This window comes from Nannospalax galili, unplaced genomic scaffold (genome assembly GCF_000622305.1).
Source record: "Nannospalax galili isolate Female #2095 unplaced genomic scaffold, S.galili_v1.0 scaffold15, whole genome shotgun sequence".
Classification (NCBI taxonomy): domain Eukaryota; kingdom Metazoa; phylum Chordata; class Mammalia; order Rodentia; family Spalacidae; genus Nannospalax; species Nannospalax galili.
In genome coordinates, this window is record NW_008337322.1 from 2,975,731 (window position 1) to 3,002,436 (window position 26,706).

General features: G+C 39.7%; 1 pseudogene; it reads right to left on the reverse strand.

Annotated features, from left to right (window-relative positions):
- LOC115070246 overlaps positions 1 to 26,706 on the reverse strand; it is a 65,154-nt pseudogene that overhangs the window by 9,676 nt on the left and 28,772 nt on the right.

The following is a 26,706-nucleotide window of genomic DNA, read 5'->3' on the forward strand; positions in this document are numbered from 1 at the left end:
CCAGTTTGCTTCCCAGCGGCAGGAAGTGCTCCCTCTCTTCACATCCAAACCAAGTTTGTCATCATTTTTGTACTTGGCATTCTGATGGGATAGATGAAATCTCAAGGTAGTTTTAATTTGCATGTTCTTGACGACTAAGGATATTGAAAAACAAAATGTCTTGGCCATTTTTTTCCATTCTTTTGAGTGCTCTCTGTTAGCTCCATGGCTGAGTGCTCTCTGTTTAGTTCCACGGCCAATGTTTTAATTGTGTTCTTTGTTTTCTTTTATAGATTTTAAATATAAAAAAACTTTTATTGATTATTTTTATTTTATGTGCATGCGTGTATTGCCTGTATGTAGGTAAGTGCACCCATGTCATGCAATGTCATGCAATGTGGTGGTCAGAAGAGGCTGCTGGATCCCCTGGGACTGGAGTTACGAACAGTTGTTAGCTGCCATATCAGTGCTGGGTTTCAAAGCTGGGCCTTCTGCAAGAACATTTTTTTTTTTAATTTAAAAAATTAGGGACTGGAGCGATGGCTTAGCTGAGCCATCGGTGCTGGGTTTCGAAGCTGGGCCTTCTGCAAGAACATTTTTTTTTTAATTTAAAAAATTAGGGACTGGAGCGATGGCTTAGCTGAGCCCCTAGTTCCTTTTAAATTTTTTAAATATATATTCTAGCCACCAGCCCTCTGTTCAGTTGTACAGATGATAATGATTTTTTTCCCCGTTCTGTAGGCTGCCTCTTTGCTCAATGGACAGTGTTCTTTAATGTAGAGAAACTTTTTATTTTCATTGGAATCAATGCCTGTGCTATCAGGATTCTGTTCAGAACATCCTGCCCTACATCTCTAAGCTCTATTGTACTCCCTACTCTCTTCCCTATGAGATTCCAGGTTATGAGGGATTATGTTGAGGTCTTGGAGCCATTTGGAGTTGGGTTTTGTGCAAGATAACGGGTAAGGACCTAACTCAATTCTTGTGCATGTAGCTACCAAGTTTGATCAACAACCTTTGTTAAAGATACTTTCTCTTCTACAGTGTGTATTTTTTGCCTCTTTGTAAATAAAAAAATCTTATGCCTCTGGAAGTGGGTTTATACAATTACCTTTGATTCTATTCCATAAGTTAATGAGTCTTTAGTTCTTTTTTAAAGTCAGTACCATACTCTTTTTATTATGATAGCTCTGTAGTATAGCTTGAAATCAAGGATGGTGCTACCTCTGGCAGTGGTTTTAGTTTTCAAGATTATTTTGACTATCTTGGGTTTCTTGTTTTCCCGTATGATTTTTGTGGTTAATTTTTCGAAGTTTTGTGAAGAATTGCAATTGAATTTTGATGGAGATGATATTGAATCTATAGATTGCTTTGGATATGATGGCCATTTTCATACTATTAATCCTGATAATCCATTAGCAATGGTCATTGGAATGTTTTATTGTACAAATCTTTCAATCCCTTGGTTATATTCATTCAAAGACTTTTTATGAGGCTATATTGAATAAGATTGTTCCCTAATTTCCTTCTCAAAATGAATGCCAATTGTATATATGAAAACTACTATTTTTTCCCTGTTAATTTTGAATCCTGTTACTTGCTGAATGTGTTAATCAGCTTTAGCAGATTTTTGGTGTTAACATCTTTTATTTACAGAATCATATTACCTGCAAGTAAGGGTACTTAGATTTCTTCCTTTCTGATTTATAACCCTTTATTTCTTTCTCTTGCCCTACTACTGTAGCTAAGACACTGAGCACCATGTTGAACAGGGATGAAAAGTGTGGACATCCTCTCTTGTAACTGATGTCAGTGGAAGTGTTTAGAGTTTTTTTCTCCATTTAGCATGACTTTGGGGAATAGGGTTATGGTGCATTATTTTTATTTTGTTGAGCAATGTAATTTGTACCCACAGATTCTCTAGAACGTTTATTATGAAGGGATGTTGGATTTGGAAAATTCCTTTTCTGACTTTAATGAGATAAACGAGGTTTTTATTCTTGAATCTATTTGTGTGGTAAATTACATTTATAGAGTTACATGTGTTGAACCATCTTTACGTTTTTGGGATGAAGCAGGTCATGGAGGATATATTTGATGTGCACTTAAATTTGGTTTGCAAGTATTTTAACTGAATTTTTGTAAATTCCACATAAGTCATCTTGATCCTTTTGAAACCCCGTTCCCTAGCTGTACCCCCATGCCCCCAACCGAATTTCATGTATTCTGTCATATATGTTAAAGCCTTTTGAGCCACATTTGAGTGCCCAAATGTTGCTCAGTGTGAGTCTACTCCCTGGAACCCAGACAACCTATTTAGCATCATCACTACTTTAAACAAAACCAACTCTCCCTCCATCAGTAGTGGTCCGTTGCCAAAAGTTCCTCAGCTACAGTTGGGGTTACTTAGCCATTTCCCCAGTTGTGTGTGTCCAGTGTGAACTTGCATTGGTTTTGTGCACACTGTCACCATTGCTGTAAGTACACATGAGCAGGTTCTCAGCAGACTGGAAAGTGAAACTCTTTTCATTGTGGTCATCCACCACCTCCGAGTCTTAGTCTAAACAATGCCAACTCTTCCCCAATGGCTGCTGAGCCTCCTGAGGCAGAGGCTGGATGTAGGAGTCCTCCCCAGAGACAAGCACTCTGTGGTCTTTTCTTCTCCGCACTGTGGTCAGTCACAGATTTCTTTACTGGTCACCACTTGTTGTATGGGGAATCTTTACAGGTGAGAGTTGAGGGATGCATTCAGCTTATGTGTAACGGTTGCATTGAAAATGCTTCACCTAGGATGGGTATCTCACAGACACTTACTCTAGACCTTTGTTCAGTTGTCGAAGTTTGTGTTAGTCTTCATCGGTTGCAAAAAAAGAATTTTGATGACTACTGGGAGTTATGTTGACTGTAAAGGTAGTGACACCTGTGTAGAGCACAGTAAGAACTTACATGGTGTAAGTAAGTGGCAAAGGTGGATTTTTCCTTAGGATCTTTAACCCCTTCTGCCATGTGTATTTTGGCTGTGTTTACAACACATAGGTTTCCTGCCATTGATCAGGCCTTTATTTCAATTAGACAGGTGTTGATTGCCCTCAAGATAAAAGTACCACTACTGCATCAATAGTGATTGTTTGCTGGGCCAGCCATTGAGGTTTCTTGGGCTTCACAACTGAGTAGGACCATTGAATGGTGCTCTCCCTTGGCAGTTGCATAGTACCTTCTGATATCATGAGAGCTGGTGTTCAGGAAAGAGGGTTCCAGGTCAGTTTCAGCTCCATTTCTCCAAGTTCTGTATTCAGAAATAGGACTTAATGCCAAATTCTTGGGGAAAATCAAGGGCTGTGACAGTAACCTGTGTTATTTTTAGAGTCCCTTGAACAACCCTGACCAACAACTCAGAAGGAGGTTCTCCTGCCTGGTGCTGATTTTTTTGTTATATAACCTTCAGGTACACACACACACACACACACACACACACACACACACACGTATATAATATATATTTCACTCTGGTTTTTCCACCTCATTTAAGCATCATTGATCTCCCGTCTCACCCCTCCTGTGTAGCTCTCCTTTTGTGTTGGTGTGTCTGATATGAAATTCTAGCCTCACTTTTTTGAGTTTAAGTTTGGTTCTTTTCTTTACTATAGCTTAGTTGCTTTCTGGTCAGGTATGGATAATTGTTTCTCACTTTTGATTTTTTATTTGGAGGGACCAGATGATTCTAGGAGGTGAATCAGGAGCTTTCCAGCAGGGTGAATAGGCCTAGGCCCAAGTGAGGTGGATGGGGATGAAGTGAGCAGATTGCAGTGAAGTGGGGTTGGTCCCAAAGCAGGAAGGATGGTATCCTGCTAATGTGGCGCTCACTGGAACAGTAGTAGGAAAGGTAAAGATATTTGAAAAGAGTTCTTGTGTCTACATTCACCACTGACCTTGGCTTCTAACGCTTTGTGTTAAGTTTGGGTCAGTATTTGGGCAATGCTGGTTTCACAAAACAAATGTTACATTCTTCCTCCATTTTATATTTTATAAAGTAATCTGAGGGATGCTGGTGTGAGTTCTGATTGGAAGGGCTGGTAGAATTCTGTGCAAATCCAGCTGGTCCTGTGTCGCCTTTAGTTGGGTTTGTTTAAATTACTTCATCTCGATTTAACTGTGATGGAAGTTATGAACTTAGAAATTCAATTTTTTCTTAGCTTTTCAGTGTAGTGGGATATATAAATATATGTTTTGAAACAGTCTCTGTGTCACCCCAGCTGACCTAGATCTCACTAGGTAGACCAGGCTGTCCTCAGTCTCACAGAGATCCACCTCCCTCTGCCTTTCGAATGCTGGGATTAAAGTCCTGTGACATTGTCTGGCCTGGCTATCAATATAAATTTTAAATGTGTATTTACAATTCCCTGAATTTCCTCAGTGTCTTTTGTAATTTCTCCCTTTTGTTCACTGATTTTAATAATTTAGGTTTATCAATCTTATAATCTCTTCAACAACCAAATCTTCATTTCATTGAGTACAATCTTTTATTATTTCTATGCCATTAATTTGAACTCTGATTTAGATTACTTCTGTCTAGTATTTCTTTTGTACTGTTTGTTCTTGTTTTCCCAAGGCCTACGGTTGCACCATAAAGTTATTATTTTGATATCTTTCAATGTTTTACGGTAAAGGCATATGCTGCTGTGAACATTCCCCTTAGAACTTCATTGTCTCTAATAGATTCTGGCATACTGTGTTTTAGTTTTTATTTAATTCTAGGACTTCTTTCAATGTATATTTAGTGAATTTTTGTGCATTTCTCATAACACATCGTAATCATATTTAGGCCCCTTCCCCATCTGCAGTCATCCATAGCTCACCTACAGGAGTTCATGAATTCTGTCATATTTATTAAGGCCTATCTAGTCCAATTTGTGTACCTAGCTGACTTTACCCACTGGAGCCTGTTCAGCCTATATAGCCTCACTCTTTTAAAGAATATCAGCTCTTCCTCACCCAGCAGTGATCCGTTGCCAATAGTTCCTCAGCTGAGGTTTAAGCCTTCTGCTAATTTCCACAGTTATATGCTGGATTTTTGTCTGATTGAATTTGCATGAGTCTTGCACAAGCTGTCATCATTGCTGTGAGTTCATATGAGCAAGGTCCCAGGAGCCTGTAGGGCTCTGTTTTCATATGGTCATGCACCAACCCTGGCTCTTACGATCTTTCCACCCCCTCTTTCTCAACACTCTCTGAGCCCTTGGTGGGTGAGGTTTAATATAGGAGTCCTATCTAGAGATACACATTCTGCAGTCTTTATATAATTGTGCCTGTTGTGGCCTCTGTTCATCTTCATATGTTGCATGAGGAAGCTTTGCTGCTGAGAGCTGAAAGACGCATTAGCATCTTTCTGTCCCCTGTTCCACTATGTTCTGTGAACCTTAGGTGTAGAGGTTCCACTGTAGATGTATCACATAGGGCTGAGCATCTTAGAGGCACTTATTCTCTGTGTGTGATCCATTGTGGAACTCCATAATAGTCTCTTTCTGTTGTAAAAAAGAAATGTCTTTGATGAGTGGTGGTTGGCACATTTGTCTATAATTATAAGGATCCATATTTAGCATACAGTCAGAAATTACAGGTATCTAGGGATGTGACAGACTTAGAGTTTTCTCGGGACTGGTGACCTCTCTAACCATGTGTATTTGACTATATTTTCAATGCCATAAATAAGTTCCCTCCCATTGAAAGGGCTTTAAGACCAATTAGATAGCTATGATTTACCCATAGATAAAAGTGTCACTACTGCACCAACACAGTGTGCTGTGCTGGTCATTGCTGTGGTTGTTAGGCTTTAAAGCTTTGGTTTGACTACTGATTGATTTTCTCCCTTAGCAACTTGCATAATATCCTCCAAAACTATGACAGCCAGTCCTCAGGGCGGAGCCTTCCATGTTGGTTCCAGCTCCGTTGCTCCAATTCCTGTATCCGAAGAGTATCCTATTTTCAAAAGTAGGGTTTTCCCAAAGTAGAGTAGCCAGTTTCTGGGCTAAAAGTCAAAATGTCCTTGGGCCTCTTAGCAACATACTGTGTTCCAAAGGCTAAAAACATCAAAGTATTTGGGAGTTCTTATCTAATCCCTAAAAGATTAAAACCTTCAGAGGTGGGAATGTTAGGGTAACAAAAAGCCCCATTGATAGGGAGAGAGAAAGAGAGAGAGAGAGAGAGAGAGAGAGAGAGAGAGAGAGAGAAAGAAAGAAAGAAAGAAAAAGAAAGAACGAAAGAAAGAAAGAAAGAAAGAAAGAAAGAAAGAAAGAAAGAAAAAGAAAAACTTGAAGTTGTCAGAAAAAAAATGATAGGGAGATATGGGAGGTATCAGAGGGGAGGGAGTGGGCATGGATTTGATCAAAGCACCTTGTATGCATGTATGAAATGTGAAAATGACCATTCTACCAAAATTCTCAATAAAACTTTTTTAAAAGTTAAAAAAAAAGTAGGGTCTTACTTTCAATTTCTAGCAAGAAATCAGAGGCTATGGTAATATCCTGTTATAGTGGGGGTTGCTTAGGCCACCCTGACGAACTGGAAGGGCGGTTTCTCCTGTCCGGCACTGTGTTTCTTTTTATACAGCCTTCAGCTATACACATGCACTCTTGTAAAGATAGGTACATGTCCAAATCTCTTTCAGTAGCTTTTGAATTTATACATTTCCCTCTTTTTCACACCACCTAAGTATTATTTATTTCTCATGTTTCTCTCTCTGTTTAAACTTCCCTCCTACTTTTCCAGTTAAAGTACCCCCATTTCCCCCACTTCCCCCATTTCCCCTTGATAATCCTTGTCTTCTTCCAGGAATTAAAAAAAATGCTTCTTGATTTCTCTCCTGACCAAATCGCTGTCCTGACAGTGCTGTCTAGTTTCACGAAACTGTGTGCTTGCTCTGGTCTCTATGATTTACAGCAAGCATTTCACTATTGTCATTTAGAAAGCAGGGTTTTATTTAAATTTTCCTATATTTGTTAATAATTTTGTCTCTTAATTAAGGTCAATTTTGGGGAAGGTTCCAGGAGTTCTTGAAAAGAATGTGTAGTTTTTAGCATTTTTGGCGGGATGTTCTTTAGATGTTTCGGGAGACCTTTTGCTTATAACGTTATTTAACTCCAATGTTTATCTGATCAGTTTTTGTCCTTTAGACATGTCTGTTGGTGAAGGTGGTATGTTTAAATCCCCATTATCAGTCACAGAATTGAGAGTAATATTTGGCTTTACGATGTAACAATACTTCTTCTCTGGAGCTGATTGCACCTGTACTTGCTGTGTTCATCTAGAACTGTCTTAGGCTCTTGGCTGATTATTCCTCTAATGGTTATGAACTGACCATTCTATCAATTCTGACAGTTTTGCTTGAAGTCTGTTGTACAGATATGAAAATATCTATACTCATTTGCTTTTCGCTTCTGTTTTCTTAGAACATTTTCTTACATCCTGTTAATATAAGATGTCGACTTTGCTTTCTAACCAAATATGCTAGTCTGTGTCTGCGTGTGGAAATGCACACCGTTACTATCAACAGGTATTAGTAATGATGCACGTCGATTCCTGTCATGCTGTTCTGCATGCTCTCTTGGATCTCTTTTGATCACCTCTTCTGAATTCTTTATTCCCTGAGACCACTTGGACATATTTATGCTTATCTTCAGACTGAAATTTTCCTTCCATCATCCTTTTAAGAGTTGGATTAAAGGTTATAAATGCCTTTTTATCATGGAAAGTTTGCATTTCTCTTTCTATCTTCAGAGTATTTCTTGGTATAATAGTCTGGGATAATGATTATGGTCTTTCTGGTCCTTCTGTATTAAACAAGTTTCTGTTGAATAATCAGATGTCATTCTAGTGGTCTTGCTTTTATACATGACTTGAATTTTCTGTCATGCAGCTTTTAATATTCTTTCCTAATTCTGTGTTTTAAATGTTTTAATCATCTTATGTCATGGGAATTAGTCCTTGATAAGTTCTGTAGGCCTCTTCTCTAGGTTCTGAGAATTCTCTTCCATGAGTTCACTGGGAGTCTCTGGTACCCCTTCCCTCTCACACTCTGCTTTCCAGACTCTGTTTTATTTTGCTTTGTTTTCTTCTCTGCACATAATCTGAGATGACGTCATTCATGGTGCACAGAGTTGACCCAATTTCTGTTCATGTCTCTTTGTTTCTTAAATTTGTCAGTGACGTTTGGTGAGATGCAGTTCCTCTGTTTTGTCTTCCATTCCAGAACCCTCTCTCTCTCTCTCTCTCTCTCTCTCTCTCTCTCTCTCTCTCTCTCTCTGTCTCTCTTTCTCTTCCTCTCTTTTTTTTTTAAGATTTTATGAGACAGAGTCTCCTGTAGCCCAAGCTTGCCTGGAACTCTCTGTGTAGACCAGGCTGGCTTCAGTCTTACGGAGATCCACCTGGATCTTGTCTCCTGAGTGCTGGGATAAAAGGCGTGCACCACCAGACCTGGATTCCACTGAGAATTTTATTTGGGTAACTGAGCCTGTCATCCCCAGCATCACTTCAGTTTTGGTCTCCTTGAACAATTCTATATTTTCATTTCTCTTTTGATGATCTTATTTTATTCATCTCTTTTTCTGTTTCTGGACTGTACTTATGTCTGAATTGCCTGAATGTACCTAAAACGTCCTCTCACTTCTTTGTCATGAAATTCTGATGAGTCATTTCACTTGGTGCAATTACTATGGATTAATGCTTCGTGGATGAGCCATGTTTTGTGAACTTTAATGTTGTTTCTGTTTCTCTGCTGAGACTTGAACATCTGGAGTAAAGTCACTGAGTTTCTTTTTATTTTTGTATTTTTGATTTTTAAGGTTCACATCTTCTTTATTTAACATTTGCAAAATTCTGTGGAGGTATAAGTTCTACTAGCGTTAACTTTCCTTTTCTGCAGTGGGACTAGTACTTAAGACTGGAGACTCTTTCTAAAGTCTTTCTCTGTTACTCTCAGTCAGTTAGGACCTGCTCCCTGGGCCTACTCAGAATTAAATCTAATCCCCTCCCTGGGTGCACAGCTTCTGTTGAAACATATGGAAAATGTGGAATTCCTCAAGCATCAATAAGCACAGTGTGGTTCGGAACTCCTCAGCACTCCAGGGTCTCAGGTTCCCCTGGGGTTGCTAGAAGACATGGAACTTTCCCTGTGCTGTGTGCCTGATCTGAAGTTAATCTGGTCCCCAACACGCAGGGAAGTGGTACAGATCTTTTGACAGTGAGCCTTCTGGTCACGCCTTTCAGTGAAGGGTACCCTCAGTAAACCTGAAGATGAACAAATAAATTTTCACATTGAAACAAGAAGATGCTTTTCAAAAGCTGAAACCTGGAGTTAGAGCAATGGCTCAAGGGTTAAGAGCACTGGTTTGTCTTGGAGAAGACCTGGCTTTATTTCCCAGCACCCACATGGTGGCTAACAACTGTCTATAACTCCAGTTCCAGGGGACCTGAGGTCCTCCTCTGACCTCTGTGGGCATTGCATGACTTGGGTGCACTTACACACACGCAGACAATATACTCATACACACAAAATTGAAACAGAAGAAAGAAAGAAAAAATAACAGAACTCCTTTGTTCATCGTGCTCTGCTGACTGGCATGCATCCTGCCCCTAATCCCCCACAGCACTAATTTCATGTGGATGCCTTGTGCTCTGATTTTCAGGTGGATAAGAACTGCAGGACCTTCACACTATATGTGATATGAAGTAGTAGAGGACCAAAGTACATGTTTAAATTTTGGAAGAAATATGATTTAAAACAAAATGAATAACTATAAACATATTGTCGATATAAACTTCCACAAATAGCTACAATATCCTTCAAAACTAAGAAACCTGTAATCCCAGCCCTTGGAAGGCAGCCGCAGGGGCATCAGGGTTTCAAGGCCAGCCTCAGCTATGTTGGGAATTTGAAGCCCACCTGAGATACAGAAAACCCTTTCTCCAAAAGAAATTTGAGAAGTGGGGTTTTCTGTTGATAAGTTACCTGCTCCTCCATGAATATTAGATGGCACAGAGGATGACCTTCAGAACAACAAATGTAGAAATGAGTTGGTCCATTACTTTCCGAGCCTGCCAGAGACTGGAATGAGGCCGTCCTACCACATGGGGCTTCTTCTTAGGCCCATTCTCTCCTCATCCTGCTCATCTCACCTCTGAAAGAACTCCTTAGAATAAGTACAGTTGAGGGGCTGGAGAGATGGCTCAGCAGTTAAGAACACTGGTTGTTCTTGCAGAAGACCCAGGTTTGAATCCCAGCCCCCACATGGCAGCTAACAACTGTCTGTAATTCCAGTCCCAGGGGATCCAACCACCTCTTCTGGCCTCCACAGGCATTGCATGACACAGGTGCACTTACCTACATGCAGGCAACATACACATACACATAAAATATAAAAATAATAAATAAAAATTTAAAACGTGTAAGTATAGCTGAGTGTTGGAGTTTTTCCAAATCACCGATACTTGGAGCCTGCAAGAACACATTTGCCCTCCTTAATTACAGATTTTCTAAATTAAAGGTTTCTCATAGTGATAGGGTCTCTGTGCACTTGTCTTGAACCTAAGAGATGTAGTAGATATAATGACAAAGTCACTACGTAGTAAACAGGAAAGTTTATTAAGACCTGCAACAATCTAGCCAAGACATACCAGAAACATGAATTAATATCTCAGAAACAATGTTCATGTGGGCTCCAGTAAAAAAAGGGGCAGGAATTGCTGTTGGCATTTAAAATGGAGCACAACTGTGGTAACAGAAAATTATATCGATAATTCTTTCTTAATGTTTAATGAATATTTATGTTAAACTTCCATTTCGAATTTATTAAGTCACTAAAAATCCCTCCTATCTGTGTAGTAACGATACTCAGAAGATGGGTAAAGACAGCATAGCATTCTCCACTTTCAATGCCATTCTTAATAGTTTAACTACAAGACATTCAGGCACTCAAGACTGAGTGTCAACTGCCTAGAAAGAGCTTTCTTTGGTCAGGGAAAATAATTCATACATCAATGTTATCTTAAGCTATTCCGTTGAATGATGGTATGTAACCACCCAGGTACAAAGAAGTGAACTCGGTGGAACTGAGCCACATTTATTACTACATCAGAAAAGCTGAGCAGTGATTATAAATTGTGTGAGTGCCATAAGATAAGTGCCCAAACTTTTCTGAAAGACGCCTTGATACAATAACTTAACATTCTAAGTAATTTTAAAGGCCTCAGAACCAGAGCCATAGGAAACTGTAGCTTGTTTGGATGGGAACTCTAAGTCTGAAATTTTCTTCCATGTGCAGAGTCCAGGTCAGGCGGGGTGCTGAGGTCCTTCTGTTCTCACCTCTGGGCGCCCTGCACCCATACTGCCTTTGTCTACAGGACTGAGCACAGCACTCCTCACAGTTTCAACAGAGTGGTCAGTGTGGTTGGGGGAAAGTAATGCCTGCAACCAACCCTAGAGTTTCGTTGCACTTGCGGACAAGTTCACCCTCTCTGAGTGTGATCTGAAGAAAAGTCCGTTCTCTCCTTCCCCCATGGACATCTGCCTTGTACACAGGCCTGACGTCAGACCACGATCCATTTCCGAGTTTTCGTTCAGGCTTTCTTGTTTGGATTTGTGCGTAATCACAGATGATGATGTGATAGAGTAGAGCTGGAGTAAAATACACAAGGCAATTCTAAGTGTGCATTTTCCCATTTAATCTTCATCCCCCTTGGTTATGTACGGCCATCAGAAAATGAATTTTTTATTGTCTAAAAAGGTTAAGCGTCCTTCTCTACAGACGGCTCCTCCTCCACTACTTGTTTGACCTTGAATCGTTGCAACCTAATTCTCTAATTTTAAATTTGGATATAGAAATAATATCTGTCTCCAAGTCTGTACTGGAAGGCTCAATGAATTTTTGTAGGTAAAGTTCTTATAAGGCTGCCTAGCACAAAAATGCTAAGTAAAATATTATCCATTTTCAAACAATTACATTCAGTTTATACATCTGGATTTTTAAACAATAAAAAACAAAATGGAAACTTATTTAGGAAATGCCTTGGATTGTAGCACCGAAGTGATCAAGACCAGTTTAGAGTTTAGTTACGGACTGATGCAAATTTTAAAGAAGGTCATCAGAATCTGATTCCAACTTTAGATCTTGGGTCTGCAAACCTTGGGAAGACGTTATTGTCAGAGATGTGTTGAGTTTACTTACACCAGGGGTGCCAGTAATTCCTAGGGATACTGGATTCCCAGTACAGAAAGGAGAAATGGGGCTCAACATTTTCAGACAATGTTTTATCGTATCAAACCTTGATCCAAAGAACAGCAACACTGATCGGCTTATGCCTCGTTTGTGTCATTGACACATGGCTGCAGTGGTGAGTGATTTCCAGGGACATATGAACTCATAAGGATGTGTGAGGTCCAAGGTCTAGACAGAAATTAAAGGACCATTCTCCAGGAAAGGAAACAGATGCTAGGCTGCAGAAATAGCTACATCTATGAAACCATTTTTCCTTAGGATACACAGATTATCTGAAGCAAGGCTGGTACCCAGGACTGCTATTGACTGTACGTGGCTTTTAATAAGCCTCTGTACTTTGTTATAGAGCTCAACAATAGTCTACACCCTGGAAAAATATCAGAAGGACAGGAGGCCCATGTGACATGGTAGTGTGGTGCGGGTGGTGACAGGCATAGAAAGTACTTTAGGATTCTCCTGTATGATGCCCTATAAAAATCATGCCACTCTATAGAGGAGGCAAAAAACTTCATTAATAGAGAAAATGATTAGCGGCTGAAAGCTGTTCAGAAGCTCTAATGATCTCAATTCTGTTCACAAATAACTTATAAACCATTCATAGTATTCCAGGAGTACCTCGTTCTCTTGATTTATAATCTCTTTTTTATGGGTTCAGAATGGAATCAATGGTCTGGAAGAGCACAGGAGGGTAATGTCTCCCTGAAGAGACGATGCTGGAGAAAATGTGCTGCCCTTGCGATTTTGACATGCCCTCATTGGTCCGCAGGTTGTTTGCTTTCTCGACTGTGATCTGGAAATGTACAACTCTCAATGAATGCTCCAGTGTGTGACCAGCTCATTTTATTAACACCAGCTCTCTCTGGAATGACGGTGCTATTCAGGAAGATGGAGGTGGGGTGAAGGAGGGCCGGCACTTGCAACTCTGTGGCTGATAGGGAAGAGCCGTTAACTACTGGACCAAGGCGTCAGGGTTTTGCATTGCTCTGAGTTAAGTTTCAAAAGGATTGAACATCATGTACTACATTGTTTTAAAAACACGATTATTCTCAGTGGTTTTTAAATTTTGGGCGGGGGGAGCTGTAGTTTTCAATGCCCGTTTAATGAGAAAATCCACTTTTCTTCCCGTCTCACAGCCCGTTTTCAGTTCTCCTTTGCACAAGTAAAATGCCTTTTCAAAACTCCCTCTTGAGCTCATGAGTGTTTCTGTCACGCTCTGCAAAGTGGCAGCGGCCTGCCTTCACCTTACAAACTTTTCACCAACCAGTGTCCAGTTATTCGAAGGAGCCATCCGTCCAGTCATGTAGACAATTATTACCAAGCCTTAAGACTGTAATTATCCACAATTTAGAAGATGTTGCCATTGCTCACTCTGCTCACCACCTCTCAGATTCCATTGACAAGTTGCTGTCTCCCTAACTCCACACAGTAATTTGTCAAAGAGAAAAAGTTCAGAGCATTGCTATTAAAGAGTCCAACTGCTTGTCAAACTCCATGATGTATTTGCCTTTTTGGTATAGGACACAGCAGTGGAAAGTAGTCATAAACATTGTTCTAAAGATGATTTACATCAGGTTTGCCTTAGGATAATTTAAACTCATTATTGTAAAAAGCTAATTTTCCCTTTGACTTTTGTCTGGTGGTGTTACATAACTTAAAAGGTAAATTAATTATCATCTAGTAAACTCCCATAATATGCTATGATTTTATTAGAAGGTTTGAGAGTTTATATCACAGTGAGTTATAAAAGCAGAGGCAAAGCTCAATGCTTATAGTCTGATTTCACACACTGATATCTATTGCTCAGACTTTTGATTCTGTGGCAGAGTCGTGCTTAATTAAGCAAAGGTGAAAGGAGATCCTGATGCTTCAGAAAGCAAAAGCCTGCATGATGGCCACGGCAGGGAATGACCTCTCTATCGATTGAAACTAATCCTGCCACACACCAATAATGACTACTGAATGCAGTCCAAAGCAACAAGTATATTATTCCAGGCAGAGGAACAAACTCGCACTTGACCAAGAAAAGGCACAACAAGATCCATAAATCAATGTGAGTCAGGTCCCTTTTCGACAACCTATGGGCACGGGTGCTTTCATTTCTCAAGACTGCGGACTCCATCCTTCTGCTCTGTCACTGAGTGTTGCCAAGCAGATTTCCGTCAGCTGCTGGAGGACAGGAACAGCTCTGTTCCAGGCCATCCCTCAGTGCTCCTGTCCAGTGTCTGAAGTCAGAAAAGACTTCATCTGGAATCTTTCCTGTCCAGAAGTTGCCCCCTACCTGATACTATGCAAATAGGTAAGGAATGTAGGATTATTCACGTTTCTCCTCTGTAGGAGATCATAGATATTGACTCTCATGAACTTCCCCAAATCTAAGAAATGAGTTGTTTAACCTGGTGGTACTATATCATAAAGAAAGAAAACTAAATCTCGGGAGAGCTTGTAGGAAGGCACAGGTTGTCAGGAGCTGCAGTGAAGCCTTTGTCAGAAATGAAATAGTACAAAGGGAGAACCATGGAGGAGAACAGAGACGGAGACAAACAGCTTCCACACGTCCACGTGTAACAGCCCAGAGCTCCGTCGTTTGACCCAATCTTCTGTCATTTGGCACATTATATGTTTGAGATGATGCCTTAAATTACAGCTCTCCTTTTTATAGTGGTAACAATTAAATGTTGTGTTTCTGGGAGGTGGTTCGACACTATCTCCAAGACTGAATCACACCTTTGAATTCTAACTGAAGCCATTCAGAATAAGAGTCAAGGTAGGTAGAGCAGCAAATGCAGAGAAACAGATGCTGTGTGTGTTTGTGTGTGTGTGTGTGTATTTAAATATATTTTTATTTAGCTCAGCAGTGACAGCCCATCTTTTTGCTTCATTCTATTAACTAGAAGCACATCTTTAGATCCAATCAACTCTACAAGGCTAGAGATAAGCAAGGGTGTGAGGTGAAACACTGGGGAACACCAAAAGCCATCTCAGAGGCTGCGAGCTAAAAAAAAATTGCATAACAATGAAGTAAACACAGAGCTAAACTAAATGTTGACTTCCAGATTTATGAAATTTATTCAATCTAGATGGAAGTTAAGGCATCATTCAATTGAATTTCAAACCTTATCTCTTCCATGTTACTTCTGAGACAATAGAAAAGGTACCTTGTTCCAAATTCCACTGAATTTCCTGTTTACAAAACAAAGCAAAACAAAACAAAACAAGAGAGCCCAAGAGATGGCTCATCAGATAACAACACACGTAAAAACCCAGGTTCCTGATCCACATTGTGATCCGCAGCACACATCTGTGGGCATGTCCACCTGTGAGAGTGTGACAGGAGTGTCGGAGAGGGGAAATACTGTGTCTTGTCATATCACTTTCCACCTTACTCCCTATTTCCTCCTTTAAGGCAGGGTCACTCACTGAAACTGAGGTCAGCAGCCCTGTTGAGTTTCCTGTCTCTGCACAGTACTGAGGTTATATATGTATGTATGGTGTGCATATTTTGTGTGTGTTTGTGTGTGTGTGTGTGTGTGTGTATTTAAATATATTTTTATTTAGTTTTTGTAGATTATATACAATACAGCTTAATCGTATTTAGGCCCCTCTCTCCTATCTGCACCCCTATATGTTAAGCCTTATCATGTCAAGTTTGTGTACCCAAATGTCCAGGCATGACTTTATCCACTGGAACCTGATCAGCTTATCTAGAGTCACTGCAAAATGGATAAACTCTCCCTCACCCAACAGTGATCAGCTTCCATGAGTTCCTTGCCAAAGTTGTGGCTTCCTATCCATTTCCCAGTTCTGACTGAGTTTGCATGGGTCTTACTCTCAGAGGGACAGACACGCAAGGAGAGGTGATTGGAAGTGAATCTGCACGTATCTGCTAGGACTAGCCAGCAGTGAAGCCTGACCCCTAGAGCAGGGCGAGGGACTCCATAGCTGATATTTTTAAACATCAAATTTGATTTTTCCCTTTTAAAAATTTCAGTATAAATTACTGTTCAACATTGGATGGTGAGCAGAGAATTAGTAGCTTTCTATTACATAAGAACATCAATATAATATACACATAATTTGAAAGTTAGGACAGGGTATCCTTATATAACCCTGACTGTCCTGGAACTTGCTATGTAAACCAGGATGGCACTGAGCCCAACAGAAGTAAGCCTGCCTCTGCCTCCAGAATGCTTTTTCCCAAAAAGGAGTTTGCCACCATGCCTGTCTGAACTCAAATACATTAACATTTATTTATAAATGTGTATATATGTATCTAATAAATTAATTACTGAATGAATAAAACAGCCTTATTAGTATATCATTTATGGATGGGTCAAATGTAGATAAATTATTTAAAAGGTGGTTGACTGTACCACCTTTCATTTCCAATGTTTTACCTGAAAAGTAGTATCTTACCTTCTTGCCTGAATCATTTCTATCTGAATACACTGTTCATTAAATTGCTTGTTAACAACACAAATTCCTGAAGACTAGAGAGAAGGCTCGGAAGTTACGAGTGCTTGCTGCTGAGTTCAGTTCCCAGTAACCGTATTAGAAGGCTTACAACCACCTGCCACTCAAGCCTAGGGAATCCCACACTCACACATGCATATACTCACCCCCCACAAATACATAACTAACAGTAAAAGTAATTGTTAAACTACCATTTCTTGAGTTTTCTCTTGAATTCCTGGCATTTCTGAGTTAGTGTTTCAGGAAGAGGAACTCAGGAATCAGAGTGCTGTGGTGCTGAGCCACAGTCCTGCCTGGTGCCTCCAGCAGCTGTTCTGGGCCTTAGTACACAACCTCCTGAAAGCAGTGAGATGTGTCATATTGAAGATGAAATTCAGAATGCTATAATTAGTCAAACTCATGCTCTTGTTGTGGAAACGAAAAGGGAAAATGACTTACTAAGAAGTATATCAGAACAACAACAAAAAAATGTGAACAGAAACGTCTCTGAAATTAGCTCTGCTCTGTACAGCCTTTTGTTTGCTTTGGTTTTGCTTTGTTTATTTGAGACAGAGTCTCCTGATAGTCCCACCTGGCCTGGCATTCACTACATAGACTAGGATGACCTTAATCTTACAGAGATCCGCCTGTCTTGGCCTCCTGAGTGCTGGGATTAACGGCATGCACCACCATGTCCATCTTTTTTTTGCAACTTTTATTCAGAGGTCATGAGGGTTTGGTGTTTGCTTGCTAATAGCATCAGTGAGACATAAGTGATAAAATTCATATGAATACCGAATATTAATCTGATGATTGTGAACATATACCCAGGAAGCCATGACCATAAAGAAAAGGGGATCCACAGTAAATGCCCCAAAAGCTCTGAAGGTAGCTGTTGTTAATTATTACTGCACATACATTTAGAAGGCTTGTACTACTTGGAAAGATGAAGATTTTTGCTGTTCCAAATTTCATTTACACTTGTAAGGATAAGTTGGATTTTGTTTATATTTACCATAAATTAAGATTTATAAGATAAGATTTATAAGATAGCCAGAGGGGTTTATACTCCTGAAAAACAACTCCTCGGGTTTAAAGAACTTCAAAAAACAGGTAACCTTTGCTTTTAAGAATGTAAAAATAACATATGGTAAGAAATTTCATTTTTCTGGAGATATGTAAGAGAAGTATGCTGAATGTGGATCCTTATATTCACAGACAAGCATACCAAACACCACTCATCAAAGAAGCTTCTTTTTGCAACAGATGGAGGCTAACGCAGATTTCCACAACTGGTCAGACACAGATAACATACATCTGAGAGATGTCCAGTCCTGGGTGATGCATCTACAGTGGAACCTCTGCACTTAAGGTTCAGGGAACATAATGGAACAAGGGGCAGAGAGAAAACTAGTGCATCTCTCAACCTCCTTACACAACAGAGTGTGACGCACACGGAAGGCCACAGAATCCCTTTTTGGGACTCCTGTACTGAACCTCACTCACCCATGGCTCAGGGATCATTGTGGAAGAGGGGACAGAAAGACTGTAAGAACCAGGGCTGGTTCATGAACACGGAGAAGCAGAGGCTTTCAGGCTACTGGACGCTTGCAGATGTAAACTTGTGGCAGTGGTGGCATTGAGCACAGGATCCATGCCAACTCAATTAAACAAGGGCTGATGGGTTGGTCCTAGACTGAGAACTACTGGAGACTGATTAATGCTGGATGAAGGAGAGTAGACCTTACATGCTATCTCTGGATGGACTGACTAGACTCCAGTGGACAAATTTACACTGAAGGACATCTGGGTACAAATGCTTGACTGGATAAGACTTAATGTGTATGGTGGAATCCATGAGGCCCAGTAGGGGATGGGGAAGAGAGTCTTAAATTTGATTAAGAACTGTTGTATGAAATTAAAAAGCTCAATAATTTTTTAAAAAACAAGATTGTAAAAATAAGGCCTATAGAGATGGCTCAGCACTTAAGAGCAATGGCTGCTCTTACAGAGGACCCAGGTTTGGTTCCCAGCACCTACATGGCAGCTAGCTCCAGTTCCAGAGGATCCAACACCCTCTTCTGACCTCCGCATGTATGGTATGACAGGGGTACACTTGTAAACATGCAGGCACTACACTCATACATGAGAACTAATAAACAAAATATTTAAAAAGGATGTAAAAATAATAATCACAGTCATTGATAAAGGGCATAGCCATTTTCATTAAGGAATTTGACTTATTAGCCACATAAGACCTAGTTTTGCCCATTCTATGTTGGGAGTAAGCTCTGTAAGGGGGAGTCATGGGCACTTGTTGGACTATATGTTTCTGAGTGTAAGCACGCTGTGTGAACATAACCAGTGGCTGGATCCATGGTCACATGGTATTCTGTCCTTGATTTCACGCTCCAAGGCTAACTGTCTTACCAGACCTGCTCTGCAGTTCTACGGTTCTGCGGCAGTGTTGTAGGCCCCCGTCTGCCCTAACTGCTGTGACACTGGTCCACCCTCTTAGGTGCTCTCCCTCTGCTCTCTTCTCCTGAACCCTCTCAGTCTTCATGTGAGTGCCTTCCTATGTGAACCCATCCAACTGCATATCTTCCACATGCCAGAGCATGCATCTACCATGTATGTTTCTATTGCGCACTTTTATTTTTCTCTTGAGTTCAACCCTTATGTGTAAAATTTCCTTCTGGTCACTCCGATTGGAGATTGTTCAGGCCTTCAAACTTCACATGTAAATAAATTTATACAGAAACAAAACAACGAGGGTCTGGAGAGAGGGCTCGGTGCTTAAGAGCACTGGCTGCTCTTGCAGAGGACCCGGGTTCAATTCCTAGCACCCACACGGTGGCTAACAACTGTGTGTAACTCCAGTTCCAGGGAATCCAAAGTCCTTTTCTTGCCTCTGTGGGCGCTGCATGACACAGGTGCACTTAGACACACATGCAGGCAGTGCACTCGTACACATAAATAATGGAGAAAAGGAAAAAACAAAACAATACAAACACGTCCCTCTCAACATGCACTCTACTGTTCAGATTCATGCATTCAAAGTGCTTGCTCATGCACAAGGGCTATGTCTTAACCTTGACTCTACTCTTTACATTGCTGCTCCTGTTCTCTAACCCATCAGCAGATGTGCTGAATCCTGCCCTTAAATGTCTTTCACAGTCATCCCTTCCACACAATCCCTCATGAATGAATCATCGTTATCACCGGGAACCTCCTCAGTGGCCCCTCCCTACTCTCTGTGCCCCACTTTGTACCTGTGTGGTCCATCTGAAGTGATCATACCATTCCCATCCTTAAAATACTTCCACATACATTAGCAATTCTATTAACTGGTTCTCACCACATTTTATGTTCTGCATGACCACGTAATCTTACTTTGTCTTGCTGTTCCTTGATAATATTTTGCTTTTATTGAAATTATCTGAAAGATATTCTTCCCTATCTTACATCTGTGAAGTTTGTTTGTATTGTGAATTCCGTGGTTTATTTGTGGAAACTTATGTCTCTGGACCTTTCCCACCAAGTATTCTCATAAACAACACTTCCTTTGTTTTAGGGACAAACCGTCCATAACTATCACAGGTCTCTTTTGTTTATGTCATATTTTACTGTTTTTTGACATAATTTTCTCCTAAACCCATACTGTCAATCTTTTAAAACACCAACTATTAGAAATATTTTAAACATGTGGGCAAATATGTTAAATTTCCATTACTTAGATTAGCGATAGTATAAAAAGATACTCAGTAAATTATTCTTCAGTGATTATTATTTACCGTTCATTTCCTCCCTACATAAGGAGTCCTTTCAGTAACCCAAGTGTAGTAAAACCGTGCTTAATCAAAACCCTGAGTTCAGTGGAAGTACAAATTTAGCCCTATTCTTCTAATAATATCTAAATTTTAAGGAAAAAACATGAATAAATGTATCCTTCAAAACTTTCTATTATTTAAAAAAAACTATCATTTTAAAAATTGAAACCATGATTTGATTCATAGCAAATCAAGTCATTTTAATATACACCTTATCCATCTCCATTTGTGTATATGAATATACAAATTTATATCCAAAGCGATGACCAGAAGATCTTGGGAAATTCCTAGGAAACATTTACCTTGATATGTTCATTGATCTGTCTGACATTTGAAAAGATGATTAGAAATTTATAAAAGGGGATTTTTGATGGGAGAAGGTAAAAACAGTTGCAGACGAGATCTCACAGTAATCATGTTTGCTAAGATCTTGCTATATAAATCTTGCAAATCAGTGACTATTCAATGATATTGACTAGCTTTAAGGTCATTTTTAATCTCCCCAAGTGCAAATACCCAGGACCCCCAGCATCATTTGGAACAAAATTCAATGGGACATCTTTGTGTCAACTCTCAGTGTTATGACACCAATAACTGATTTACCACAATATAACAGAACTACACATCCCCTCTGACAGGTGACGGGCTGAGACCTGCCAGGTCTGCATGGCATTAGCAGCAGTAACACTCCAGTAAGTAACAGTAGTGTTAGGCCCATGGCTTACCCTTTTTGAATTCATATTTGTCTTTACAATGGGGGAAATAATTCTCACAAATAAAATCACTCACCTACTTATTTGCCAAACTTATTCAAATACGATTTTCAGGTAGTGAAAAATATACATTTTGTGTTCTCAATGTCATTGTACTCAAATCTGCTTACACTTTTAAGGTTGAGGGTACTCAAGGTCTCATCCAGAGAGGGTATCAGAGGATGAAGGGGAGGACGTTCTAAATCATGGAACCTAAAGAATGAAGAGGAAGTCCTGTGGAGAGGTCACTGGTTTTGAATTAGGGAAGGAGGTATGAAGTGTGCTACAAGGAGCTGCAGCCTAACCAAGCAGTTCACACACAGTGGTTTTCATTAAAAAGTCGCCATCTATCTTTTCATGGTTTGCTTATCTTACCATGAGCTGTCATTGAAATGACAGGGAAATTCTGGGACTGACTTCAGCACAGCAGATATTGAAAAAGACAGATGGCAACTTGGTGATGGCAGGCACTGTTCTCCAGGGCGCATCCTCCTCTCCAGATTCAGGAGCGATGCCATCGACAGCAACTTCTGGCACACAGCTAAAAGGAGGAATCAATAGAGCGGTTTTATATTTGTACCGGAGTCCGAAAATCTTGGGCAATTTTCCTTTATTTTAGAATTTGTCCTGATGATATTGAAAGAGAAAATCGAGTAAAATTTGTATTTTAATATTTTAAACTTAGCTCTTCATGGGATGTATATTTCTATAAATTTTGTTTGTCATTTTACACTTAAAATTCTATAACTTTTAGCTACTCACTCTTGGGATCAATCTGTTCATTTTTTTCTAAATTTCCTAGGTAATTTGGGTCAAAAAAGTATCACAAGTTCACAGGACTAGACTTCAAGTTAAGCAATGGTATAACGGTGCTGTTGGAGTCTGCTTCTTGTATTGGTGTCTGAATGCACACTCTATTTCATCATCTGATTGCAATCAAATATTAAATCTCAAAATAAAAAAATCGGCCCGACTTTTGTTACCCAAACAAATGGAGACACTTCAAAATTATGTGTGTCGCTGGGCGTGGTGGCACATGCCTTTAATCCCAACGTTTGGGAGGCAGAGGCAGGTGTATCTCTGTGAGTTCGAGGCCAGCCTGGTCTACATAGGTTGTTCCAGGCCAGCCGGGGCTACAGGGAGACCTTGTCTCAAAAAGACCAAAAAAAAAAAAAAAATTATGTGTGTCAAATACCACCCACAAATTCCAATCCTACAATCAATGGCCAACATCCTTAGTCCTCAAGATTCTAATGTGCCAACTGACGGTTTGAGACACTCTCCGTATCTTTGTTGTGTCTTTCTGGGAGAGCTCATTGTTGGCTCTCCTTTCCTGATCACTGAGAGTACTTCTGAGCCACGACACACACGGCTTTGTCTTGATTTGCTTGAGAAAATTTCTCTCTCTGAATGGTATTGATCCCTTAGTGAAAACAGAAACCATTTGATTTTTTATAGACATCTGAGCCAACATACCTACTTGGTGTGATTTAAAATGATGGTACTTATAGCTGACTTTAACCTAAGATAGTGTAATTTATACGGTACATTTGGAGCACTATGTTCATATTTTCTCCATCACACTCCTGAACTGAACAACTTGACATGAAAACAAAGCACTAAACTCAAACTTCGCCAAATCCCAGTTTTAAGACTCTGGTTTGTAGAGAAGAAATGTCTCTTTAGGATGCCTCGTTTTCCCTACGTGCTGAATAACAAACTTTGTCATTGAACATGAGCTATGCTGCAGATTGAGTACTACTGAACATCACTGTATTGAGTTCAACAACATGTGGATCAGATTCCCCAGTTCCAATAAATGTCACAAAACTGGCCCAGGAAATAACAAGACCCCATACGATCACATTCATCGTATTGCTCATACCCTGAAACAAGGGGGATGCGGTGGTAAACACCGTGTGACTGTTACTTGTTTTACATTAAACACAATGATACTGGGAATACTCAAAATATGAAAGTCATTTCCTGTCACGCTGTGGTAACCCCCTCAGTGTTTCAGAGTGGTTTGTTTAATTTCTCCATTCATTAGATGTTTAAAAGCTCTGAAGAATGAAGGCAACTGACTGTACATTAAATGCACTGGGTCTTTCATGAATTTAAGGGCCCCTTGATGCAGCTCCTCTTGGGAGAGCCCTGAGCTTGCTGCATGACTTCCATGGCTACTGAGGGCTCCCAGCCTCAGTAGCAGTGGGAGCTGAAGCTCCAGGAAGCACAGTTTAGATTGAGACAGGCTGCTTTAATGGAGCAGTTCACATCCACCCTCACTCCTGGCTAAGTACCTGCTACCAAGGAACACTTTGCTTCCTGCTGTTCTAAGTGTAGTCATTAAGAGAAATGCAACTTTCAGCACATTGGGAGAGAGAAGAAACTTCCCTCTTCATCGGGTCAGCTCTGCCAAATGGTTATTGTGCCAGCTACATCCTCTTGATCATTACAGGAACATCAGTTCCATATAACTCTAGCCTATTGCTAGAGTCCTGAGAGAACAGGGGTGTCTCCTTTTACCCAGGGCAGTTGCAAAAATGTTTTTTAATGTGAAAATTAATTGTTTTCCATGTATCTTTTAGATAAGGCAAGAATACAGGATTCCTAAGACTACGTAAAATAGTGTGGCTGCTTTATGTTTCAGTGAAAATTGAAGTTATCAGTGTTGGACCAAGCTATGAGACATCAAACTTGAATAGTTTGCTAAGGAGTTAAAAGAAACAAATATAAAGGTAGGTAAATAAACATTTTAGAATGTTAGTACATAGGTTTCCAATTAATCTCAAAGTTCTTTTCAAGTAGTTATAGGCATGTGGGCATGTTCTCCTATGGGTGGTATCCTAGGATTTTGAGAAATGGTATGTGCCCTCAGGACTCTGGAGTGCTTGGGAGTGAGAAGGACAAACAAAGGGAAAGTTTTCATTTAGTCATGAGACAGGAAAATACAGACTAGAGCAAGGTGCTTCATTTAATAAAATCAGGTATAAAAACAACATGAAATTTGCACATGTAGAATGTGGTGACATGTCTGAGAGATTACGATTAGGCTGGTACCTCACCGAGGAATTTCACTGAAACAACTTTTGAAGAAGCAAGAGAGAAAATTTAGTTGAGAAAATAAAATGAACTGAAACCAAATCAACCTCAGGCCGGTGCTGTCGTGCCCCCAAATTTTGGAGAGCCGTTCGCCTTTGCCAGCCCCAGAAAGGCTCCATTGCATCACCGCCCTCCTGCCGTTCCTACATATCTGTTTTATTTCTCTTTATTTCAATTGTATATTTACAAAATTGTACCCTCCACTTTCAATAGCCTCAGGGTTATAAGTACCAATAAAATTCCCATTGATTAAAGTATTAAAATACATGAAAAGGAACAATAGCCCACGGCAGCAATGATTAAACACGTACATAGGAAACCAAACAAAATGTGTTGAAAAAAACAACAGGCTCCTCAAATCTGTCCCGTAAAATGGATCAGGGCAGATGAGGATACAGGAAAAATGACAGGAAATACAGCTTCACAACACAACCCAGGCCGTAAATAGAGTAAAAATTTCCCATTGTTGTTTGACTTAGTTTCTGTAGATTCTTAGTGTAATTTTCTCCCACTTCATGTGGCTGTTTCTTCAGCTGTCAGGTGAGATGTTTTCTATTCAGCATAGAAAATGTTTCATGAGAAAGAATGAAGTGAGTTTAAAATGACTCAAAAAGTGTATCAACACAAGTCAACCTGTCCTCACTTTGCCTACCATTTCACTGCTTTGCACGTAATGAACTCTGCTGGTGAAATTAGTCTTAAAATGGAATCTATGTTTTTAGGGATGTATCGCACAATGACAGATGTTAAATGTCATATATATATATATTGAAGAATAGTATATGAATATTTCTAGATTTAGTGTCCTGTTAATATTTATGGCCACTGCTAGGTTCAGAAGTAAAATTACCCTCTCTTCTGTGCGCTTCTGAACTTTAGCTGGTACTTTTCTAAAGCTTTTACTAGAACAATCGAGACTGAATTGTACCAATTTGTGTTAAGACCCCAAAGGCAATGAAACGTGCGCCTTCCTAGACATTTTTCTGCCTAGACCTGCAGACACAACTCTGAAAGGGACCTTATCTCCAAAGAGAACATCAGCCTTATTTCTTTTTAAGATTCCGTTTCCAAATAAAAACTAGGAGTCTTCATTGTGATCTCCACACTGCAAGTACTTAGCAGACATTGAAATAGACACAAACACAGCATCTGCCAGTCCACCTGCTCCCTGGATGCCAAGTTCCCATTTCTATTTTTCTGGAAAGAGAGAATGTCACTGATTTTTAATTTCATGGAAAAATATGACGATTGTACAATTCACCAAAAGTCAGGCCTCCAGCACCAAAGACAGCAATACCTGTTCTGTGCTCATTTATCTGCAACAGGATCTGCTGGAACTGGGAGATGCTACACAGTTAGAAATGCACATGAGCCAGATGTCTTAAGAACACGTTTCCCACTGAAGACACTTCAGACTCATGGGTCTCTCTATTGTTACTTACATAATTAGGTTAAAAATTATCCATATTTTATACAAAATTGTACGATCTTGAGTAGATCCGTTTACAGAAAGATCATCTCTGTTTTTGTATATCTGAGTTTCTTTAAATAGTTGGAACATTTTTTGACCATCTTAAGATCTCATAGCAGGGACATAGGAAAGTAAATCTATCAGAGGAGAGAAGTCACATATCTGTGAATTTAAAGCTAAGCCTCAATGTCGGTAAAGCTTGCACTTTCAAATAGGCACAATTTGTAGGATCTATTGGGCAGGCAATTTCATTTCCTCGTACAGTAATAAAAAGTGAAATCTTGACTTCTCATGTAATCTGGGGTTATAATTACTCACTACCCTGTGTTCTAAACATATCATTAAATCTTTAATTCTAGAGATAAATATTTATTGAATATTTTAATAGAATATAATATTCTAGAATGAAACTAGATGAAAATCAAATACCTATTTTGAGCAGAAAAATTAAAAATAGGGATAAATATAAAATAAATCAGGAGAAAACAATTGTTAGGACTAAAACTCATCTTGGGGACTTTGTGGAAAGAGCAAAGGACAGTGTAGGTGGACTGGTCATGGACGACTTTGACTAGGAAACTCCTTATTGAGCTGGAGCTTAGTTCTTACTCCAAGACTATGTATATTCCTTGTTCAGAACGTTACAATCCTCAGAGAATTCCTGACAGTTTCAGACATCGATATCTACGTTTAGTTTTGTTACATGTTCACACATTGACATGGAAACTTTTGATCATTTTTATTCTTGAAACTGGGGGATCTGTCAAATTCAATAGAGATTGAAAAGAACCTAGGGACAGCATAGACCCTAATGAAAAGAATGTAAAATTCTTAGGGAAGACAGTGTGAATGAT